This window comes from Sus scrofa, chromosome 5 (assembly GCF_054392235.1).
Source record: "Sus scrofa isolate SSC_HxYL_T2T_F1_AM1 chromosome 5, Sscrofa_HxYL_maternal_Yorkshire_Landrace_v2.0, whole genome shotgun sequence".
NCBI lineage: Eukaryota > Metazoa > Chordata > Mammalia > Artiodactyla > Suidae > Sus > Sus scrofa.
In genome coordinates this window covers 54629773-54649362 of record NC_139387.1, presented here as the reverse complement: position 1 = coordinate 54649362, position 19590 = coordinate 54629773, and the positions used below count along the sequence as shown (strand labels likewise).

Genomic DNA, 19590 nt, shown 5'->3' with positions numbered 1-19590 from the left:
GCCTTTCTCAGGGGGTTAAAGATCCGGTGTTGCCGTGAGCTGTGGTGTAGGTCGCAGACTCGGCTTGGATCCCGTGTTGCAGTGGCTCTGGCGTAGACTGGCCACTACAGCTCTGATTCGACCCCTAGCCTGGGAACTTCCATATGCCACAGGTGCGACCCTAGAAAAGAGAAGGGGAAAAAAAAAAAAGACCATTGGGAGGTAGCACCATGCATAGAGTCCCTCGGTCTGGTGGGGTGTTGCTGGGACTAAAGAGAAACGGGCCTGAAAATGTGGCGGGGCCTAGGTGGCAAAGGTCTTACATGCTGCACTGAAGAATTTGGATTTTATTCCAGGCTTTTATCAACGAGTTTTCTATTGGTCTTCCTCTCCCACCTAGGCCATCTCTGTCCCCCTTCCACCTGCAGTGTTTAAAACAGAACATCTAGTTGTGATAGAGGGACTCTCCTGATTTTGCACAGATAACCAGGAAATGTCTGGATTTAGAAGCCTAGAATGTTTCCCTCAGTGTCAGTTCTCCTTGCCTTAGATTTTTGCAGCACACTATTCAGTTTTTCAGCCACTTTTGAACCCACTTATGTAATTTGATTATTAGCAGTTGTCAGAAATAATCGGATCAAATAATTTATAGTTAGGGAAGCCAGCTCAGAAAGCCTAAGTGAATAGCTCAAGATGGTTCAGCAGCAAGAGAGTTTGAGGTGAGGTGAGAAACAGTGACCTCACAGTCCTGCTTGGTTAGGGCTCCTTCCACTTAGTGGTTTTGCCACTTGGAGATTCTGAATGCCAGTGAAGGTGTGCCAGCTGTATTGTGGCATTGCCTGCATATATGCATAGATTCATCCCTATTGGGTGCGACCTAAGTATTTTGAAATGGCTGAAATTATGGGTTCCATCTATAACCATTACACAGACAGAAACTAACTGGCTTACTGGGGAATTTGCCCATAACCATCCTGTTGCTTTATTTTTTCCTCTGTTTAAGGGACAGCCTAACTTCTTTAAAAGCCTCTTTCATTCAACTGATAGTTTTGATTTTGTTTTTTCTTGAAATAACCCACCTAAATCATTGGAGCTTTTTATCTTGGCCACATAAATTTAGCAGGGAAGAAATCGTTTTCTGTCTCTGAGATATTTAGCAAGCTGACAAAGTTAAGTGTGTACTAATTTTGTGAGTCATTTTTAAGCAATAGGACTTGCCAAGTTAAGTGCACAGCTTAATATGTTTGTAAGACAAAAAAAAAAAGTGAAAATCTTCCTTTATAAATATACTCTTTGATTTTGTCAAGAGCAACAGAGTTGGCCTTTTAAAAGTCAGGATTGAGAACAACTAGGCTGTGAGGCAGCTGTAGTGTGGGCAAAGATATTCTTATAAGACCGCTGACATCAAATACAAACCTATAAACTCCTGTAGAGATGTGGTGGTGTTGACACTTGGAGAGTCTTGGAGGTCCTTGGTACCATATTCTCTTTCAGAAGAACAGTTCCTGAGGAATGCTAGTAAAAGTTTCGTTAATTAGTGGTAGACATGGGGCTAGAATTTGTGACACTCCTCTGTTCAAATCCTCCGTGGTTCCCTGTTGCCAGTGGGACAGGGCCTAAACTCCTCGCCTGGCTCTTCTGTCTCTGAAGAGCATGTGGGAGATGGAGGCACTTCTTCCATCTGATAACAAAGGCACAGAAGAGAAAATAGATAAAAGTCAGTACTTGTTTATTGGCGCTGAGTGAATGCAATTTGATGGCATTGTATTAAAGACGAGAAGTTTCAGGCCTGTCTCGGAAATGAAGATGGAACTCTTCTAACATGTTAGATAAACTCTTCTAACATACTGTTTAAAAAAAAATAAAATAGGAGTTTCCATCATGGCGCTGTGGTTGACGAATCCGACTAGGAACCATGAGGTTTCGGGTTCGGTCCCTGCCCTTGCTCAGTGGGTTAACGATCCGGCGTTGCCGTGAGCTGTGGTGTAGGTTGCAGACACGGCTCGGATTCTGCGTTGCTGTGGCTCTGGCGTAGGCCAGTGGCTACAGCTCCGATTCGACCCCTAGCCTGGGAACCTCCGTGTGCCGCGGGAGCGGCCCAAAGGAATGGCAGAAAGACCAAAAAAATAAATAAATAAATAAAATAGACTCCAGTTGAATGTGTAGAGGCTTCTGAGCTTCCAATAGAGAGAGTTGGTCTGGAACACTTTGTTCAAGTCTAAGGTCAAATCAAGTTATTTTTAAGCTCCTAAATGACTGGGACTAGGCTAAGTATAATGCTCATACTTGTGTATGAAGTCAGACTGGCCAAGCTCACCCATCTAGTAAGAGCATCTGCAGGGTAGTCATGAAACCTCCATGCTCCCTCAGTCTTGTCTTTATTAATTCTCATTTAACATTGTGTTAATTATATATATACTACATATGATTTTATTAATAATGATATTGTGTTAATAAATAATAAGTATTTCTTGTCTCACTTCCAGTCCAGAATGTTTTAGATTTTAAACAGAAACCTGTGTGTACATACACGTGTTTGGTTGGGAGTGGGGGGAATTCAAAGGCAACAGAATGAGGGCCTTAAAAAACACTGGGATAAAAAGGAGTTCCCGTTGTGGCACAGTGGTTAACGAATCTGACTAGGAACCATGAGGTTGTGGGTTCGATTCCTGGCCTTGCTCAGTGGGTTAAGCATCCAGCGTTGCCATGAGCCGTGGTGTAGGTTGCAGCCCTGGATCCTGCATTGCTATGGCTCTGGAGTAGGCCGGCGGCTACAGCTCCGATTGGACCCCTAGCCTGGGAACCTCCATATGCCATGGGAGGGCCCTAGAAAAGTCAAAAAGAAAAAAAAAAAAACTTGGATAAAATTAACATCCAGGAAAGAGGCAGGGCAAGAACTAGGCCAGAAGCCTTCAATTTCAGAGTATAAGATTGTAATAATATTGCATGTGATTATGGGGCCTTATAGTTTCCAGATTATTTTCACATCTTTTGAATTATTTGGTTGTCATTGCAAACCTGTGAGAATAGTAAGCTAAAACATCTTTCTCCATGTCAGGTTAATTCATAGAAAGACTGTGCATTGTTCATTTAGTATAAGAGGTATCCAGAACATTCTTCCACAGTCAGTTTGGTTTTGCCCACCTCCTAGGTGTTTTTTGTTTGTTTTTTTGAGGGAGTAGGTAAAAGCTTGAAGCATTGGGGGTTCGTTGTTCTTTTACGTCCTATCAGGTTATAATGAAAGCAAGTTTTGACTAAACTGCTACACATACAGATGATTTTTAGATAAACATTGACTGACAAGTGGCACAAAATGGTTGATGCAACCTGGTTTATAAACTCCGATCTTTGTGTTTTTTGTGTTCTGGTACACCTTTCAAGGAATGCTTATTCACAGTAGACATGTGAAAGAGTCTTCATCTTTCTGTTACCATCAGAGGTTTAGGTTCACCAGATTATCACACTCTGTTCATTCAAAGGGTGGAAGTGTCTAAAACGTTTTAGCAAGCTCACTTACTTGAGTCCTTTAATTTCAACAGTCTGATCCTATTTCTAACATTCATCATGCTAATTAGCAACCTGCTGATTGCACCAAAGAAAATCTATCCGATAGGTAATGAGCCAAGTGTCCTCAAAGCATTGTCTCTTGGTAACCATCTCCGAAGCATGGGATTCCCGACTGGAGCCCACCAGACCCACCCTGGACAGCGCACTCTTATTCCCAGCAGAGTTAGTGCCCTAACCTAAGCAGTGTCACGGAATGTCACAGGCTGTTTATGCTGAAATGGTTCCAAAAGTAAATTACAGATGTTGAAACACATGTAGGCTCTTGAGGTGTCTTAGGAGGTTATATATTATTTGTGTACTCTATTTAATAGAGACGTGTGCTTGTTAGCAAGCACATTAATTCAGTTATGTAATAGTATTGACAAAATGTGGAAAGTGGATTTTGTCCATAATCAGCGTGGGTAGGGCGTGTGTGTATTGTATCTTCTTAGTGCCTATTTGCATTATATCAACTTCATACAGCCTGAAGACTGAGTGAGCCACAGGTGTAGTTTCCTAAGAAGAAACGAGGGCTAAAGATTTAAACATTTCTGTTACCACCGAAGTAAAGCTAAGGTTTTCATACCCACCCATACAAACACTTTAAACAAGCTACAGCCTGGTGAGTGCTATGTGTAAATATTTACACATTCAGGTATGTGGTAGATGCAGTTTGGTTGTTAAACTTGATATAGATGATTTGAGGGAATGGGTTGGAATATATTACTTGTGGAATAAATGTGAGACGATGCCATGCATATTTTTTCCTAAACTTTAATTTAAATTTAACCTATATGTAACTGTAACTGATAGCTATCTCCAAAGATAAGAGTATATTGAATTTTCAACTCTGCTTACCAGCATGTGGCGGTGGTTAGCACATGTGGTAGGGGCTGGAGAACAGTTACTAGATAAGCTTGTCCTGGAAGCAGGTAGAGTAAGAAGAGAGTCAGCCAGCAGCTGGGAGCTGGGAGCTCCAGCACCTGGCCCAGGCTGGATGTGAAGTCAGGATGACAAATGAGAGCAAAAGGGAAGGCCTCAAGAACAAAGAGCTGGCCAGCAGTTTTGAAGCTGAAGATGGAAGCCAAGTAGGAGAAGGACTTGACTTTTGGCAATGAGGAGATCCTTGGTGATCTTCTCAGGAAGACTGAGGTAGCCCTCAAGTTGAAGAGTGTGAGGAAATGTAGGCAGGTTTTTAATAATAACGGTAATTTTATTTTGATTGCTTGTAACATGCCAAGTCCTAGGCACTATAGATGCGTTAACTCATTTAAATCTCACAACTACCTTATTAGACCCTGTACTTTTTTTTTTTTTAATTTTTTAAAAATTAAAAAAAAAATTTTGGCTGCACCACATGGCACATTGGTAATTCCTAGGCTAGGGATCCAATCCCATCAGCAGCTGTGACCTTTGCCACAGGCATGGCAATGCCAGATCCCACTGTGCCAGACATCAAATGCATACCTGAACAGTGACCAAGCTGCTGCAGAGACAGTGCCGGATCCTTAACCTGCTGCACCACTAAAAAGCAAGAAAAGGAGTTCCCGTCATGGCTCAGTGGTTAATGAATCCGGCTAGGAACCATGAGGTTGCAGGTTCAGTCCCTGGCCTCACTCAGTGGGTTAAGGATCTGGCATTGCCGTGAGCTGTGGTGTAGGTTGCAGACATGGCTCAGGTCCTGTGTTGCTGTGGCTTTGGCTGTGGTGTAGGCCGGCAGCTACAGCTTCAGTTAGACCCCTAGCCTGGGAACTTTCATATGCCGCCGGTGCAGCCCTAAAAAGCAAAAAAAAAAAAAAAAAAAAAAAAAAAAGCAAGCAAATTATAACTTTTTTTTCAGCCACACTCTGGGCGTGCAGAATTTCCTAGGCCAGGGATGAAATTCATGCCACAGCAGTGACAACACCATATCCTTAACTGCTAGACCACCAGGGAACTCCTAACTTTTTTAAAACTCTAAATAAATCCATACAACAAAATTGTTTTATTATAATGGATCACTATTGGTTTTACTTTAGGGTTTGTTGACCAAAATAATAGTAAGAACCATGAACTTAGTGGTTATAACATGTACATGGCTGTGCTAGGTCCTTTACTCATATTTTTGTTTAATCTTCACAGCTCTGCAAGGTAAACTTACTTATTTAACAGTTTACCGTTAAACTATAGAAAGTTAACTAAGCACCTAGGGAGGAAAGCTATTCTGAGAGAATGAGACCTGCATATAGAGAAGCAGCAGAGATGAGGGAAGAGCACAGTGAGTGATGAGTGAGAGCTTAGACACATCAACCAGCCAACAGACCAACTGGTGTGGTGCGGGCGTGGAGGGGCAGGGTGCACTGGGTTGCGCAGTGCCCTTGTCTTGCATAAGTTAGACTTCTCTGTATGTGTGCTGTGTGTGTTTATTTGCAAGTGCTTTATGGCAGGGTTTGTGCTCATTACTGTAGTTAGGCAGATGGTATTAAGGGGAAAAGTGGGTTTGGTGTAAATAAAGTGGTTAGGACTGGCAAATTAGAGAGTATGCGAATTACCTAAGGTGGGGGGCATTCCCCATTCAGCTCCAGCTGATCAATGCCCTTAGGAAATGGGGGAGGGCCAGTATTTGACAGATATTCAGGTTTTTTTTCAGAGAGGCTATGTACTTGGATTTTGGGGGTGATTTCCCTTAAAAAGAAAACAAACAAAACCAAAACACTGCGTTGGCCAAAATAAACAAATAAATACACATAATGGAAGTTGCATTTGTGCTTTAAAATTTTTTTTTTTTTTTGTCTTTTTGTCTTTTCTAGGGCCACTCCCGTGGCATATGGAGGTTCCCAGGCTAGGGGTCTAATCAGAGCTGTAGCCACTGGCCTACGCCAGAGCCATAGCAAGTTGGGATCTGAGCCGAATCTGCGACCTACACCACAGCTCACGGCAACACCGGATCCTTAACCCACTGAGTGAGGCCAGGGATCGAACCTGCAACCTCATGGTTCCTAGTCAGATTCGTTAACCACGGAGCCACGACGGGAACTCCTGTGCTTTAAAATTTTTAATCACTGTCTTTCTGTTAGCTGGCAGGAGTAGGATGGGGACAATACTAAGGTTTATGAGAGGATTTCTTGGTTACCTGAGGAGCCTCTGCCAGCCACAGTGCGGGTTGACCAAGGTAAAAACAGTGGTTATAAATGTCCTACTTTAATTTGCACATCATGGGGTATGTAAATGTTGGATTATCAGGATAGTCTCATTGAAAGAATAATTTAAATTCAGGCTGATTTAAAAAAAAAAGCGGACTGATATATTTCAATTCAGTGAATTTTTTAGATAAATTCCTTTAAAGCTTTCATTTTAAGAATGAAGGATATGGAGTTCCCCTGTGGCATAGCAGGTTAGGGATCCTGTGTTGTTGCTGTTGTGGCATGATGATCCCTGGCCCAGAAACATCTGCATGCTGCAGGTGTAGCCAAAAAAGGACTGAAGGGGAGTTCCCGTCGTGGTGCAGTGGTTAACGAATCCGACTAGGAACCATGAGGTTGTGGGTTTGGTCCCTGCCCTTGCTCAGTGGGTTAAGGATCTGGCATTGCCGTGAACTGTGGTGTAGGTTGCAGACGCGGCTCGGATCCTGCGTTGCTGTGGCTCTGGCGTAGGCCAGTGGCTACAGCTCCGATTCGACCCCTAGCCTGGGAACCTCCATATGCCGCGGGAGCGGCCCAAAGAAATAGTAAAAAGACAAAAAAAAAAAAAAAGGACTGAAGGATATCAAACTGACTGCTTTCACAAACCGTGTATTAAACGTAATAATACTTTGGGAGGGGCTGTTGAGGGACATTATTAGCATGTTATAAATTTAGATTTTGTCCAGTAGACAATAAGTAATGGATGAATGCTTTTTATGTTTTTATCGCAGTATAAAGAAATACTGAGGCAGTTGCTTTATTAAAAGAGGAAAGTTGTATACTGTTAGGGTAAATTCTGCCCTGGTTTGCTGCATCAGTCCTACTTCACTCTTCTTATTTTGGTGTAATAATAAGACCTTTTGTCCTGGGTGATAAATTATGTGGTCACCCTGTATAACATTAATATGTTTTTTATTTGCTGGTCCCTTATAGAGGTGGAATGAGGCAGGTATGCCCAATGACCTTGCTGTTTCTTGTAAAATTAATCACTGAAGCAAAGGTGTCTTCACCTCAGAGTGACCCTCTCAGCCTTCCCTGAAGGATCTTTGCTGTTGCTGTTGGGGTTTTACTTGTCAACAGCATTTAAAGCATGATTGATTATTTCTCCATCACAGTTTTCAGAGGCATCCTCCTGGTTAACTTTAAGCTGCTGTCACGTCTGTATCAGATTCAATTTGTGGTGTGTAATGGAGGCATAGCAATCCCCATGTCAAGGGTCTGTACTAAAAGTTCTTCATAATCATCTTTAAGTGACACAGGCAAAGGTCATAGAACACTATTTTTGGAAGAGCACATTTCCAGAGCAATACCTTTTATTGCATAAAATTGAAGGTACTGGGTGCTACTCTGGATGTGTGAATTTTTTTTCAGCCATCATTTTTATAGTGAATTATATCCAGAATAATATAATATTCCATGTCTTTTTCAACTTAAAATAAATATATAGAAGGTCTTTTAATCCAGTTTATGAATGAAAAAGTTTGAAGATGTAGATAAAATGTGAAAGTGACAGATTGAACATTCAGAATGATTTTAATAGCTTAAAAGTGATTTTAATGAAACATTAAAAGACTAAATTTAATGGATCAGAATATGAATTTCTACATTTAGATTCAAAGTAATAGCAGTTATGCAAGTATAGGAATGAGGAAACTTATCTCAGCACAGCTCATATGAAAAAGACCTAATGGTTTTAGTTAAACATAAGCTCAGTTATAAGCTAATAGGAAATATTGACTGTTTAAAGAGGTAACATCAACTTTCATTTCTGGTGATGTGGGAGACTGTATACTCTAAACTACTCTTCCACCACAAACTAAAAATAGAAATTCTAGATCAGTTATATAAAATGTGGCTTTAAATGGCAGGAAAGACATGTTGGCCTGAAAGTGAAAGTGAGAACTGGACAGAGGTAAGGGTAACATCCCATATGAGAACACTTGCTGAATCCAGCAAATGTGAGCTTTGATTTCCTTAGTCTCTTATTGCTTTGGAGGCAGGAGACAAAGCCCAGAGTCTGTGCTAGGGAAAAAAGTTTCATAGAAGATATCTCCACATAAATCTGTGACCATCTAAAGGCTATATCCATAGTGTAGTGCTGAACCAAAAATATAGCTTTTCCCCTGACCTCTTCCCAGTCGCCAGCAACTCTAAGGACAACTGCCTATCCAGTATTTCATAAGCAATGTTCATGCATGTTTACAATCCTAATTCAGACCTATCCAGGTGGGTCAGAATAAGGACAAATACATATAGTTGTAAAATGGTTCCATCAGAGTAGCTCAGGGCAGGAGCAGGTGCACATTCTTTCTGGAGGAATCTTTATTCAACCTAGGCCTCAAAACTTAAAAAATATAACTACAGGAGAATTTAAATCAGAGTCACGAATTTAGACAGGTAAAGCAAAGTACCATGAGTAGAGCAACCAAAATAGTAGGAACAGATTTAGACATGTAGTGATCTTGGATGTGGTTGTCAGAAAACGTAAAATAACTTTGTTTTTAAAAAATGGGTCCTGCTGTATAGCACTGGGAATTATGGCTAGTCACTTATGATGAAGCATGATAATGTAAGAAAAAAGGTGTATACATGTATGTGTAACTGGGTCACCTTGCTGTACAGTAGAAAATTGACAGAACACTGTAAAGCAGCTATAATGGAAAAAATAAAAATCATATACAAAAAAATAAAGAAATGAGAAGGCTAGAAATATGAGTAAATAGATGAATATAAAAATGATGAAGGTTCTGAAAAAAAAATAGAGCTTCAAGAAATTAAATATATAATTGGAATTTAAACATCAACAAACAAGCTTAATGGTAAGTTACACATTGCCAAAGAAAGAATTAGTCAACTGGAAGGTAGTTGTGAGCTTTTTGATTGTGACTGGTAAGGAATTAATTTACTGATGTGTGTATACATAAGATACATGTGTATAATTTAAGCCAAAGTTTTGAGAAACCAGTCATATCCTCCTAAAGGTAATTTTTTTTCTTTTTTTGCTATTTTCCATTCTGATGTATTCTTTATCATTAAAAAAAAAAAGTTGCATTTAATCCAGGAAATTTTATGAACCACAATGGTCATGATGACAGTTTTGAAAAACACTTATTTTTAATAAAGTTGAAAATATGGATTCTCTACAACCCAACATATATCTACCACTATCATAGCACTTTATGTGGCTCACCACAAAAAATCTGGAAGAAAACAAAACATTGGTTGTATAAAGACATGATTATGGTGTGGTTTATACAGTGAATTGCTGTGGGACTAGGGTGATACTGAAAATGATCAACAACTAGTATAGCACAGGCACCTCCCCATCAGAGTAGATACTGCCCAGAAACAGCTAGCCCCAGCCAGTGCATTTTGGCCCTTTCCCAAAATGGGGAATGCTTTGAAAATGTGTGGATCACTGATTCATACATCAACATAATGTTGAGTAGAAAAACCAGGTTGCAAAAGATTCCATTGATCTTTTGATTCCATTGATACAAAGTTCAGAGATTTGAGCAAACTAAATAATATATTGTTTAGTGATCCAACTTGTGATTACACTGTTTTTTAAAAGGCAAGGGGGAGTTCCCCTCATGGCTCAGCGGTAATGAGTCCAAGTATCCATGAGGATGTGGGTTCTATCCCTTACCTCACTCAGTGGGTTGCCGTGGGCTGTGGTGTAGGTTGCAGATTTGGCTCAGATCTGGCGTTGCTCTGCCTGTGGTGTAGGCCGGCAGCTGTAGCTCCGATTAGACCCCTAGGCTAGGAACTTGCATATGCCATGACACAGCCCTAAAAAGACAGTAAATAAATAAAAAAATAAATGGCAAGAGTATACACAGAATTTAGGAGAGTTATTATTCCCTCTTAATGGAGGATAAGGGAGTTGGGTAAGGAAAAGTCAAAAGGAGCTTCAGAGATATTAGTTATTTACTTTTTTTTGTAAAATTGGTTATGGATACATGAATGTTTGTTACCTTGAAATTCTTTATATTCTGTATCCAGCCTTTAATGAAAATAATTTAATTTTAAAAAGCCAAGGCAGGATCAACACAGGTAATAAATCTTTTACGCTGATCAGCATTTTTAGAAAGGGCTTTTTAGTTTTGGGTGCCAGGTTTTAGGAATATTAACAAACTGGAATGTTTCCAGGGGAAAACAACCAGGGAGGTAATACAAACCTGGTCTTGAGCCTTTCCTTTTACACATGCAGATCACATGGATTCTGAGTGTGGGGAGTTTTGATTTCCCGAGCGAGGTCTGTTGGCTCACAGAGGAGGGAAGTGAATCTGGTCTGTTAACTTTCAGGGTAATCCACTTTTGCTGCATGGAGCAGAAAGGCCTTCTAAAAAAATGCCCCACATTGTTCTGTAGTTTGCTAAAAGGTTTTATTTGTTCTGTCAAATGCTTTAACTGTGAGGCCCTGTGGCATGTTGTAATAGAACAAATAACAGCTCAGAAACCGGGGGTCTTGCTAGGTTCAGACAAGCCCTCTGTTGTCTGTAGCTCCAGAGGGCTGTAGACTCAGGTTGTGTCCATTGAAGGGACACACACCTGGGTAATGTAGATTGATGCCATTTGGGGGAAGAGGAGACTCAGTCTTATAGTTGCTCTTTGGCTGTGTGGGGAGCCAGTTCATCTCACTGGGGCCTCAGCTAGATGTAAACATGGAGGGCCAAGCAGATGGTGGCCTGTGTCTAGGTAATGATTATTTGAAGTGAAGGAGGTAAATTAGCGATTATTGAATATTTGCAGTGTACCAGCTCTTGTTGGGCATTTCTTCTAAGACTTTATTTTTTTTTAAGAACGTTTTTAGGTTTGTAGCAAAATTAAGGGGAAGTTACAGAGATTTCTCATTTACCCCCGGTCCCACTCAGATGCACAGCCTCCCCCATTATCAACATGCCTCACCAGAGTGGTACATTTGTTACAATTGATTAACCTACAATAACAGGTCTTTATCACACAAAGTCCATAGTTTACATTACACTTCATTGTTGGTATTGTACATTCTGTGTATTTGGACAAAAGTATCCAAATGACACACAAATAGTCACCATCATACAGAGTATTATCACTGCCTTAAAATCCTCTGGGCTCTGCCTCTTCTTCCCTCCCTCTCTCCTAACCCCTGGCAACCGCTTAGCTTTTTATTGTCTCCATAGTTTTACCTCTTCTTGAATTTCACATAGTTGGAATTATATAGTGTGTACCTTTTTCACATAGGCTCTTTTCACTTAGTAATAGGCATTTGTGTTTCCTCCTTGTCTTCTCATGGCTTGTTAGCTCATTTCTTTCTAGTGCTGAATAATATTCCATTGTCTAAATGTGCCATAGTTTATCCATTCATCTCTTAGAGGACATCTTAGTTGCTTTCAAGTTTTAGCATTTATGAATAAAGCTGCTGCAAATATCCATGCACAGGTTTTATGTGGACATAAATTTTTAACTCCTTTGGGTAAATAGCAAGGAGAGCAATTGCTGGATTGTATGGTGAGGTGATGTTTAGTTTTATAAGAAACTACCAAACCTTCTTCCAAAGTGACTGTGTCATCTTGCGTTCTCACCAGCAATGAATGAGTTCCTGTAGTTCCACAGTCTCACCAGTCATGTGAGGGTTGTCAGTGTTCTAGATTTTGGCCATTCTAACAGGAGTGTGGTGGGTCTTATTGTAATTTGCATTTCCCTGATGACATGTGCTATAGAACATCTTTTCAGATGTTTGTTAGTCATCTCCACATAACAATACTCTGTTCCATGGGAGTGGAACATGGAAGTGGTCTTACCCTATCTTACCGATGTGGAACTCAAGGAGGCATGGCTGAAATCAGTATTTGGGGAAGAGAAGGCCTTCCTGTGAGGAGAGCCAGCTGCTGAGTCCTGGCTAGAGACTGAGACAGCGACAGGAGGTTAGGAGCACAGACTGCAGTGGCAGGGCTGGGCTCACATACAGACTCTGCCGGTTGCTAGCCAGGGAACCTGGGTCATAAGTTATCCAACCACCTGGTGCCTCTTGCCTCATCAGAAAATGAGGGATTGTTGTGAGAAGTAAATGATTTAATATGCATAAAGTACTTTGAACTGTGGCTTGGCATATGGAAAGGGCTATAAACTGAAGTTTTAGAAAAATTCTTTACTAATTCTGTCTTGTAGCAAGCAATTCTCCTGGTTTCTGTGGCCCTGTAGCAGAGCCTGCCCTCAGTCTTGAAGGAGTGAGCCAGCCTGCCCTCAGTCTTGAAGGAGTGAGCCAGCCTGCCCTCAGTCTTAAAGGGGTGAGATGTGTCCCCAGCATCCTAGATTGGGCTCTTCCCCGACCAAGAAGGTAGGAGTGGCCTTGATGATTTTGGTCCATGGGGTCCTCCTCCTCCAGGATTCTGCATCCCCAGGGCCATAGAGATGTTGTGAGTTAAAAGACACCCAGGTACGCTTAGTCCCTAGAGCTTGCACTGAGGCTTAAGGACATGAGAACTCGCCCAAAGTCATTTCAGGAGAGCTAGGGTTAAGGTATGGTCTGTGCGACCTACAGAACACCTAGAGGACAAAGCCAGTTTTCTTTTTGGATGGTGATTTCCTATGATGTGGATGGTGTCAGATTTCTTGGGTCAGCTGGACCATCAGGACTCCTGGGTTCCACATGCTATTTGAGGGCTGCGCCCGCTTCCACATCATGCCAGGGCAGCTTGCCTCTTCCATGGGCACCTCTGCTGGCTACTGCTCTTAACCCAGTTGCTTTCTAAATTGTGAAGGGATTAGAGGTCCATTGGCTTCTTCCATGTTTCCTTCATGTCTGACCTATTGTTTCCTGTGGTCATTGGCTTTCCACAACCCTGATGAAGTTCCTTGTTACTTGCTGCTCCCCTCCCCTCTTCTGCCACTTCTGATGGCTCTAGTCATTTTCCTTCTCTATCCTCCTTCCCCTCTTGTGTCCCTTGTATATTTCTACCATTTTTCCCATACCTCTAGGTCCTGAATGGACTCTTGACTTCTAGAGCCATGGCTAGGCAGTGAGCAGGTATGAACTGGAGTGTGGTATGCACTGACCAGACTCCACGATATGTCGTATGATCTGTGCAGTCCTGCTTCTTAGCTTTCTTTTGATTAGCCTGGAGCCAAACTGGACATTATTAACACAGCATTACAGTCAATATCATATGCTCTCAGCAAGGGGAGGGAATACACCAAAAGTGGACCAAACACTGTGGGAACTATAATTCCAGAAACAATCTAAGGACATCTCTTCCTTAAAACACTAAGGCAGGAAATGATAAGGTTTCATAAACAGGTAAAGTGTAATCTGCATAAGTGCCTGACATAAGTGGTGTTTAAATGTAAAGACACTCTTCTTCAGCTTATGTAGCTTTATTGCTTATGCTTTTCTTTGAACTGAAATGAAGACATTTATTCAAGATTAACCTACTTTATGGAACAGTGCAATTTAGGAGATTCTGTAATTGTTTGAAGTGTACTTGAACCTGCCAACATACTATAGTAATTTAAAATTTCAGTAGTAGAATATTCCTTCCTCTCTATTTTTTTTTCCTTTTTTAAAAATACACTAAACATTTTCCACAAACTCTTGTTTTAAACAGAGTGAAAAGTCATTTGTCACTTGAAATTAATTAGTATTAATTTAAAAAGCAATCTCTTCCTCACATTTGAACTCACTCTTCTTTATAGTGGGATCTTTTTAAAATCAGTTCTCTATGGAGTTCCTGAGTGGCTCAGTGGATTAAGGACCAGGCATTGTCGCTACTGTGGTGTCGGTTCTATTCCTGGCCCAGGAACTTCTGCCTGCCAGTGGGGCAACCAAAAAAAAAAAAAAAAAAAAAAAAAGTGAAATGAAATGGATTGTCAGACCTTTAAAAGCAATCTTGGGATTTTTTTTTTTTTTTTTTTTTGGTTGTCTCGTAGCAGTATTGAGCAGATGGTTAATTGGTAGCAACAAAGATGGATAATCAAATCTGGTAAGCTAAGAAGAGGTTAACTAGAGCAATCTGTATATTTAGAAAAATTTCCAGGGTGATCAGGAGTGGTAGCTGAAATCAGTATTTTAGGTTTCATTTGTGTTAATACAAAAATACGAGGCCACAGTTTTGTTAATTAAAAATTGTTTTCTTGCACTTACAAAACATTTTTCCCCACCCCCCCCCAGCCACCAACCAGTCTTTTTTCTTTGGGAGGAAAGGAAAAGAGAAATTCGTTAGCCAGCTGCCTGCGTTGCCACCTCAGGAAATAACATGTCAAATTCCTGCTTTATCTAGACCCTCCTCCTGGCCTTCCCTTCATCCTCACTTATTGGGTGTGCCAGATTTGGTGCTAGGTGCTGAGACTACCAAGAAGAAATGAGACAGAATTGCGTGGTGCAGTAGGGGAGTGAGACTAACAACGCAAAACTGTGTGGAAACCCCAGAGTATCCTTTTATTATGTTTAGAGATATTGTATGTGCTGAAGGACTAGTTACAACTAATCATGTTTTTCTTTTTTTTCACCTTTGTAGTTTACTTCATTTACATTGAAAACCAGTTTGAATTTTTCAGTCTTAGAAAGCTGCTGTTTTAGAGGAGTATAGCTAATCCACTTAAATTCTTCTGCAAACACACTGTGACTTCACAGAGCCTTGTACTTTCTGAGCAGCAGTAAAGTCAGCTTTATGATGTCTCTTTGCAGAAAAAGCCTTCTTCCTTTTCTCCAGGTCTTTTTCCTTCTTAGCATTTCTGTCAGTTTCATGTTTTCTCTTAAAACTTCTGTCCTAATCACTGGACCACACCAAGGGTCCTACTATTCCTTTCTCAGTGCTTGCGTGATATAATTCTTAATGGGTTCCAGTATCAGATTTTGATGAGTGCTCTGTAGGGAAACACAGCTTCTATTAGTATGGTTATGTTTGTGCTTTAATCTATATGCATTTAACATTGTTTTGGGATTTTGGTTTTTGGCCAACTCAAATTGGAATAAAAGATCTTTGATAAAGATACCTAGATAAGGAGTTCCCGCTGTGGTGCAGTAGGTTGAGAATCCAACTGTATCTAGCGGCTCAGATCACTGCCAAGGTGCAGGTTCCATCCCAGCCCATCACAGTGGGTTAAATAAAGGACAGGGTGTTGCAGCTGCAGCTCAGATTCAGTCCCTGGCCTGAGAACTTCCATATGCTGTGGGTGTGGCCATCAAAAAAAAAGAAGGTAACTAGATGACTGATCTTCTGAAAACAACTCTCTGACCTGTGGGATATTGAAGTATTAGCCTGGGGATAATTTCTAATAAAGTTTATAAAATGTATTTTTTTTTCCAAACTGGTCTAAAGGAAAATGATTGCTCAACTATTTAAAAAATAACTGATCATCTCCTAAGCTTGTCTTACCTTCTCCTTTGTTATTATTCTTCTGAGTTCCTTCCTGCATGGCATTAATAACAAATCAGAAGGCTAACAAGGATAGATTTCAATTCCTATGGCTTATGGATCAGTTATTAGTCCAGAAAGGGAAGGTGCAGTAGAGTATGAGCACTTACTAGGAGCACCATGGGTTATTCAAACTAACCTAGAGTGGGAGTCTGATAGGAAAAAGCAGGATCTTTGTAATCAAGTGCACTTGAGTTCAAATAGGGTTCTGCCATTTACTAGCCGTGTGAACCTGGAAAGTTATCAGATCTTTCTGAAATCTGCCGAATGTAGACTTCAGGATTTACTCTCACAGGGTTGTGAGTAGTGTCTGGATTTGGCAGACTGTGGTCTGGCACTTATTTACTGAGTGCCTACTGTTTCTTCTTTAGAAGGCAGGGACTGGGTTCACATCAAGTCATCTAATTTCTCTGAACCTCAACTTTGTCATCTGGGAAGTTCTAACATATTAATATGAAAAAGCTGAGAAAATTTACAACCATATACAAGTATAATGACTTACTTCATAAAGCTTCCCTAAATATCCAGCAGCATATGAACCCTACTGTAGATGTTTTTCAAGTCTCTTTTGTGCTTCTAAAACATTTATTTGGTTTTATTATTACTAAATATGAGTTATATCTCACAAATATTGCACAGTTGCAAAGAAATCCATGTATAACTCCTACTCTATTTTAAATACAGTTAGGACTTAGTAAATATTTATTAAATATGAATAATTTTTTTTTTTTGTCTTTTTAGGGCTACACCCATGGCATATGGAGGTTCCCAGGCTAGGGATCTAATTGGAGCTGTAGCTGCAGGCCCACACCAGAGCCACAGCAACTTGGGATCTGAGACGCATCTGTGACCTACATCGTAGCTCACGGGCGACGCCGGACCCTTAACCCACTGAGCAAGGCAAGGGTTCAAACCTGCAACCTCATGGTTCCTAGTCAAATTCATTTCTGCTGCACCACGACGGGAACTCCATATTAAATATGAATAATTATTTTTTGTCATTAATGTTACCCTCTGCTTTGCAAAGTAATGTAGCTGATAGATCATAATAGATTTATTTCCACAGAAAATCTACCTTATTGTTTCTAGAGTCATTTTATTGTTTTAACATGTCTTATGGGATGTATAAAACTTAAGATAATTCTCTTAATAATATTGCATGTTGCTCTTAGCAGAGCTGAGTTATATTTAGAGAGGTAGGATATCTGTGAGTATTGATATCCCAGAAGAAAGAAAAAACTGACTGTTCCTACCTTATTTATTATAAAACCAGAAATTTAGAAGAATTTCCAATTTTTGTAACATTTGTGGTTTTAATTTATTTGGTGAATACAAAGGAATATGAAAGTACACTATCATTTTATTTATAGTTGAATGTTTATAGTTGAATCTTTAGATGGTTTTCTCTTTTCAGTAACAAGAAAGGTCCTTTGTAAACTTTTTGGCATCTTGCAGAGTAAAGGGTAGCTGACTTCTAAAACTTCTAGACTTTTTCTTATATTGCCTATGAGACTTGAACTGCCAACACAATAAGCTCCTTTCTGATTTCTATGGTAATGAAAATGCCACTGTTGTCTATTGATTATCCATCCTGGTGGGCCTAGTTTGAAGGAAGAGAATATATCCCACAGTCAATCAGCAGTCACTGAGAGAGCCATCTACAAGCCAGTGAAGGGCCTGCATTCTTTAAAAATGCAGGAAAAAGAAAAAAAAGACAAAAAGGCAACACTTCTTAGAAACTGGAATTTGCTCTTGAGCTGTTGTTAATCATTCTCTTTTGCTTGTGTTCAGTGTATAGCAGTTGCAGTAACCTGATAATGTGTTCATCTACATCAGCAATTTCTGTTTGCATTCTTATAAACTAAATAAAGGCTTTGTGGGTGACAGTAGATACATCAGTTATCTATCGTTGCATAACTCATAACTAGTTGCCCTGAATTTAGGGACTTAAACAGTAAACATTTTTATCTCACCTGGTTTCTTTGGGTTAGGAATCCAGGTATGTCCTAGGTGGGCAGCTCTAGCTCAGGGTCTTTCATAAGGTTGCAGTCCAGGTTCCCTCTTGTGTTCTAAGCAGACTACAGGAGAGCTTGACTGGAACTGGAAGATCCACTCCCAGCAGAGCTGACCCTTCCTTGCTTTTTGGATGACATCCTGCTCTGTGGAAGGGCTGGCTCTTTGACCAAAGGCACATCAACTTCAAATGTGTGTCTGTTGTCTGACTTCTTTAGCAGGTTGGTCGGTCTAGTTGAAGCTACAAGACTCTAACACATCTGATAGAAGAGGATGAAGCAGGAATTCTGTGGTATCTAGTTGGCTTAAAGCCTAATCATTTACATTAGAAGAAAATTTTAATGTGATTGCTACTCTTTTTACTTTTAAAACTTGGAAGCATGCACTAATGCACCTTTGCACTGCAGCTATAAAATCATGTAAAAAGTGGGAGTTCTCTGATGGCCTAGCGGGTTGAGGCTCCTGCGTTCTCACCGCTGTGGCTCTGATTGCTGCTGTGCGGTGTAGGTTCAATCCCTGGCCCAGGAATTCCCACATACTGCCTGTGTGGCAAAAAAAGAAAAAAAAAAAAAAACACAAAAAAACACAAGAGAGAACCTGAAATAAACGTTGCAACTCTCATTTAAAAAAAAAAAAAAATCATGTAAAAAGTAATCTGGGAAATGAATGAAATTTTTATAACAAGCTATTAATGCATATGAAGTATTTGTTTAGTAACCTGATTTGGAAACAATGTCTCCACCCAGGAATCTAGAAGCTGAGCAGGGAGAACCCAGGTCTGAGAAGGGAAACTTTGGACTAACTTCCCCTTCCTCCATTGTGGTTGAAATGTATATATCTTTACTGATAGCTTGGATCAGATTTGGGGCCCACTGTTATTTTTTTTTCCTTACACTGTTTCTAATTTGATATTTCATATTATTTCATAGTTAAGAATTTAAGGATTGTAACTTTGGGGGGTGGTGGTTTCTATTTACAGTAAAAGTAGTTCAGTGTCTTGGTATATTTAAAAAATGGCTAATGGAAGATAGTTTTGTTACTAAAGTAAACCTTTCTATAAATAAATGCAGAAATGTCTGTTAAGGACATAGTCTGAATGTGGCAGACGTAAGAATTGCGTCAGTTCCCATCTACTAGCCAAGATTTCTTTTTTCAGCTTTCTTTCTAACTAATATCATGGCAGAGTCTCACATTCTCACAGTATTAGGCAATAGAATGGTCAAAAGAAATGGTGCCAGGTTACCCCCTTTCTTAGGTTAGCCAGTGGTTGTCCCTTGTACTCGCCAAGGAAGAATGCAGCATGTTTTTGTTTTTATTTTTTAAGACTGAGAACAGGAGTTCTCTCCTTCAACTTCATTTTTAGGTCCTGACTTTAGGAAAATTTCCAAATGTCTAACTGCTAAACTGCTTTCAAGAAATTACTGTGGTGTTGCAGGGAACTTTGGTCAGGAGAAGAAGGCACAAAGTCTTTCCTAGAATGCCATGGGCCCATT

At 40.2% G+C, this 19590-nt stretch overlaps 1 protein-coding gene across 1 annotated transcript in view; it reads left to right on the top strand.

The window, feature by feature from the left end:
- Positions 1-19590, top strand: part of LOC146403371 (uncharacterized) — a 120681-nt gene that overhangs the window by 35645 nt on the left and 65446 nt on the right. The window lies entirely within an intron of this gene.